Genomic DNA, 5,694 nt, shown 5'->3' with positions numbered 1-5,694 from the left:
ATGGGCCCATCGAGCTAGGAACAAGTCTCTCTTATGCTGCCAATCCAAGTCTACCTGGGACACCCTTATCTTTGCAGCCTGATCTACCTGTTCGTTGTTTTGGTGCTCCTCACTGGCTTGGCTCTTGGGGACATGGGAGTCTACATGGCGGACCTTCACAGGTAGTTTCTCTGCCCAGCTAGCGATGTCTTTCCACTCTTCAGCTGCCCAAATTGGTTTTCCCCTACACTGCCAACCATCTTTCTTCCACTTTTCCAGCCAACCCCATAGAGCATTGGCTACCATCCATGAATCAGTACAGAGGTAGAGCTTTGGCCATTTCTCTCTTTCAGCAATGTCCAGGGCTAACTGAACGGCTTTGAGCTCAGCGAATTGACTCGATTCACCCTCTTCTTCCCTAGCTTCTGCAACCTGTCGTGTGGGGCCCCACACAGCTGCTTTCCATTTTCGTTTTGTCCCTACAAGACAACAGGAACCATCAGTGAAAAGAGCATGGCGTGTTTCTTTTGCTGGCAGTTAGTCGTATGGTGGAGCTTCCTCCCCATGAGTCACCTGTTCCAGCTCCTCTTCCTCAATCAGACTAAAATCTTCACCTTCAGGCCAATTTGTAATTATTTCCAAAATCCCAGGGTGATTCAAATTTCCCATATGGGCGTGCTGTGTGATAAGGGCAATCCATTTGCTCCATGTGCCATTGGTGGCATGGTGAGTAGAGGGAACCTCTGCTTTAAACATCCACCCCAGCACTGGTAGTCGAGGTGCCAGGAGGAGTTGTGCTTCTGTGCCTATTCCCTCTGAGGCAGCTTGGACTCCTTCGTATGCTGCTAAGATTTCTTTCTCTGTTGGGGTGTAGTTGGCTTCAGACCCTCTGTAACTTCGGCTCCAGAATCCCAGTGGACGACCCCGAGTCTCACCAGGCACCTTCTGCCAAAGGCTCCAGGACAGAGCATGGCTCCCAGCTGTAGAGTAAAGCACATTCTTTACTTCTGGTCCTGTCCTGACTGGGCCAAGGGCTACTGCATGAGCAATCTCCTGCTTAATTTGGGTGAAGGCTTGCTGTTGTTCAGGGCCCCAGTGTGCTGCTTTGATCCCCGAAAGGTTGCCAGCTGCCCAAAAGCAGCAACGAAAAGGTGGCTAGTCACGCTGAACACGGACCGGGTGCGCAGCCGCGATGACGCAATCAGGCAAGTACGGCTTCCAGGAGAACGGTGGCGCTTTAAGAAGGCGGTAAATATGAAAGAGGCATAGACTCCTGCACTTGGGATTCTAGAAGGTTTATTTTAGGAACAGGGGCGGAGGACGAGGTAAAGGATGAGGTTGCCTAGAATTCAAAACCCAGAAGTCCCGGGCCCGGTTCTGCATGGTGTTAAAAGGGCCGCGAGAACGGGGCATGCCCAGCCCCGGAGGACCTATCAGGAGGGGTCTTAGGGTGAAGAGCAGGTTTACAAACCTGTAACAGTATTGCAGGGGACGGTACATGACTTTTAACCAATGGGATGTTTTAGCTGGGGGAAAATTCTGGAACAGAAATTATAAATTTAAGGCTAATTCACTGCTGCACCAGTGGAAATAATTTTTCTTATGGGTAACCAGGTAGAGAGGGCTCACAATTTGGCTATACTCAGGAATGTGCATTCTCCAAAAGCCTATGGCTCCCAGGAAAGCTTACGTCTCTTTCTTGTTGGTTGGTGGAGACATTGCAGTGATTTTATTGATAACCTCAGTAGGAATCTGATGCCATCCATCTTGCCACTTCACTCCTAGGAACTGGATCTCTTTGGCAGGCCCCTTGACTTTGCTCTTTTTTATGGCGAAACCGGCTTCCAGGAGAATCTGGATGATTTCCTTTCCTTTCCCAAATACATCTTCTGCTGTGTCCCCCCCCACAATGATGTCGTCAATGTATTGCAAATGTTCTGAAGTCCCACCCTTCTCCAATGCAGCCTGGATCAGCCCATGACAAATGGTGGGACTGTGTTTCCACCCCTGGGGCAGTTGGTTCCACGTGTACTGCACGCCCCTCCAGGTGAAAGTGTGGAAAGCTGGCTTCTAGAGAAGGGACACGCCGACATAGATAGATTGCTTCTTAAAAAGCCGCTTCTTAACAATAGCCATATTCAGCCAACTATTAATTAGAGACCTGCGTCCAATCAGCGATCTAGGTCACCATGACTTTCCTGCAACATAGAAGTCGTGGGAGCCGTCGAGAATGCGTTAATTGGTAGCAAATATGCAGAAATCAGGCACTATAGATAAACATAGATACATGTTAAGGCAAGTAGCCAAACTTAGGGCGTGGAAGTATATAACCAATAATATTGTACGATTACAGAATATGCATGATCTAGTTAACTGCACTATAAAACTGTATACTGTAGATCAATAAACTGAAGCTTGTAGTAAATCCATATTGGATTGTCAAGCCTCCGTTTCTCAGCATGAAAGCAAACTGAGGCCTGCACTCTGCTGCCAGAGGAATGGAGAAAAATGCATTTGCAATGTCAATAGTAGCATACTACTTTGCTGCTTTGGACTCTAGCTCATACTGGAGCTCCAGCATGTCTGGCATGGCAGCACTCAAAGATGGAGTCACCTCATTCAAGGCACGATAGTCCACAGTCAATCTCCATTCTCCTTCAGATTTTCGCACAGGCCAGATGAGGCTGTTAAAGGATGAATGGGTCCTGCTGACCACCCCTTGGCTCTCCAGCTCACGGATTAGTTTGTGAAGGGGAATCACGGCATCACGAGTTGTCCGGTACTGTCGGCGGTGCACAATCGAGGTTGCAATCGGTACTTGTTGCTCTTCCCCTTTCAGGAGTCCTACTGCAGATGGGTTCTCTGACAGTCTAGGCAAGGTGTTCAATTGCTTAATGCTCTTTGTCTCCACAGCAGCTATTCTAAATGCTCACTTGAGTCCCTTTGGGTCTTTGAAATATCTATTTCGGAGGAAGTCTATACTCAAAATACATGGAGCTTTTGGGCCAGTCACAATGGAATGTTCTTTCTACTTTCTTCCAGTCAGGTTCACTTCAGCTTTCACCAGGGTCAAGTCTTGTGATCCTCCTGTCACGCCAGAAATAGAAACAGGTTCTGTCCCCACATATCGTGATGGGATTATAGTGCATCGTGCACCAGTGTCAACTAAAGCCTCGTATTCTTGTGGCTCTGATGTGCCAGGCCACCGAATCCACACTGTCCAAAAAATACAATTTTCCCTGGCCTCTACCTGGCTAGAGGCAGGGCCCCTCTAACTATGGTGGGCGTTCATATTAGAGGTTCCTTCAAGGGGATCAGACATGTTGACTGGAGCTACTTCCCTTCTGGTGGAGTTCCGTCTCTGAGTCTTGCCCTCCTTCAATTCATGCACTCGTCGTGCCAGGACAGTAGTGGGTTGTCCATCCCACCTGTTCATGTTTTCTCCACTGTCACACAGGAAATACCACAACTCATCTCGAGGAATATATCCAGTTCTCATAGCTGAGGAGCATCTGCATGGGGTAACAGAACCTCTGATCTGTACTGCCGAAATTTGGAGAAGGCTGTCTTTAATCTCTTTACTGAGTTTCTCATGATTGTCCTCTATCTTATTTTCTAGTTTCTGCAGATTTGTTTCCACAGCTGAGATTCTTGCATTCATTGGGCTATGCACGACATCTGCATATGCTAGGAGCTTCCTTGTCATATCACGCACGTTCTCATGCCCATCATCTCGCTTCATAATTGCTAAAGCAGAAGCATACTCTGATGGCCCAAGCTTTAGGAGTTTCTGCCACATCACAGGTGTACATTCTATCCTATCTGGGTCCATAATCAGATCTGGGTTTGCTATGTCCTCTGAGAAAACAATTTCTACCACTGCCATTTCTCTCAAGCATTGAATCCCTTGTTCTATGGTTCTCCACTGGGTTTGTTGCGAATAGAGATCGTCAGGATGTAGGTATCTTCCCCTCGTAGCTCCGATAGCTCGTCTCCAGAGGCTGCAGCAGTCAGGCCCATCTCATATAGTTTGGTTGATATCTGGGTCATGTGACACAGTCCCTAAATGCCTTGCCTCAGTAGGATCTAGAAGTGTAACATCGCCTGCGGCATCCCAAAGACGGACTAACCAACTAATTACAGATTCATCATCTCGTTGGACATAATCTTTTCTTAGGCTGTGAAGGTCTCTCACATTCATGGATTCAACAATGACCTCTGACTCAGTTGCTGACCTTGAGGATCCCTCCCCACTGTCATCTGGGCGATCAGTCTTGACTTGGGCTTTCCTGCTTCTCATAACAGGAGCAACTGCCACTGGCTTAGGCTCCCTTACTTCCTGTTCTATAATATCCAACAGTGTATGATAAGCATATTCTGGGGCCCAACATATTGCATTGCAGTTGTCTCTGCACTTCTCTTTCAGATACTTCCCCACCTCAGCTGGTCTGGGGATTTGTCCAGGGGGAAATTCCCAGTCTATTGGGTCTGAGAATTTCTTTAAAGTTTTACCTATGTCCTCCCATACTCCACACCATTCAAATTTCCTCACATCTGGATTAGGTGCTTGCTCCTGCTCAGCCCCTCTGGACTTCTCAGCCCTCATTCTGGTAAAGCTGAACATCATATACATGGAACCTACCAGGTAAAGCACCTGTACTACCAAGTTAATGGTCTCTTTAACATCCAGGGGAAACTGAATATTCTCAAAAGATGATATACCAGATTTAAAGGGAAAGAGATGGGTGAGGAGCCAGGAAGCTTCACCCTCTACTTCTCTAGCAGGTTGGGTAATACTAATAAAACTCCAAAACAGGTTACTAAAACTAGAGGAGGAAAGTAACAGAGCATGTACATCTTTAACTGTTTCCCATACCTTCTTACAGATCGTCAGTATCACGCACACTACTATAATAAGCCGGAGTCGTGTCTCTGATTGGTGAAAATTATACATTAGGGACAAGATTGCCCCTACCTGTTGGTAGGGAAACAAACTTATGTGCTAAACAGACAGTATTATGACATAGCGACGAGAGGGAACTCACGGCAGTCTCAATGTGAGATATAGAGTAAGCTCCATTTTATTTCACCAAACGAGAAACTTATATACTGTTACAGATGTTACTAATTATAGTTACACACGTATCTGCAGTCTGTTCTCACACATTCAGGGATCTTCCTGTTGACTCCCTTATTCTTTTCTCATAACACTTCTGACTCCCTATTCTTTCCCATGACATTCTTCTCACAGCTCAGAAACACAGTTGTGGTTCCCAGGTGTTAGTTTCTCATAACAGCTTGTTAGGATTTTTACTGAGGCCTGACTATGCTGAGGGTTTGTTCAGGCCTGTTTAGTTAGCATAAGTTTTGCTGGAAAACTGCGTTTTCCAACAGTTCCCCCGTTTCGCTTGTGAGAACAGACGTTGTCTGTTATCAGATTAATTTGCTTTGCTATAAGTAATTCTTATTATTAGAATTGTTATAAGTTTACTTAAGGAAATTTCACTAGTTATTTAGATATGTTGCCATGGTCTAGGAACTGTCATTGCTGAAAACATTCACTTCACAGGTAAAGCTTGGAGAACCCTTTCCGGACAAGGACTCCAAGTTTACTTGGAAGAAGGTTTAGCTTTTATGAACTCAATTTGGCAAGTCAAAATTATTTGATCACATTTTGATGTAGAACACTTGGGACTCATGGCATGTTTCCCAGCC

At 46.1% G+C, this 5,694-nt stretch overlaps 1 pseudogene; it reads right to left on the bottom strand.

The window, feature by feature from the left end:
• Positions 1-1,134: 1,134 nt before the first annotated feature.
• On the bottom strand, positions 1,135-4,334 carry LOC146425432 (uncharacterized; annotated as a pseudogene).
• Between the last annotated feature and the right edge of the window lie 1,360 nt (positions 4,335-5,694).

This window comes from Lichenostomus cassidix, chromosome W, assembly GCF_008360975.1.
Source record: "Lichenostomus cassidix isolate B80296 chromosome W, HeHo_3.0, whole genome shotgun sequence".
NCBI lineage: Eukaryota > Metazoa > Chordata > Aves > Passeriformes > Meliphagidae > Lichenostomus > Lichenostomus cassidix.
The sequence above is the reverse complement of the archived record's forward strand: the minus strand, read 5'-3'. Positions and strand labels throughout refer to the sequence as shown.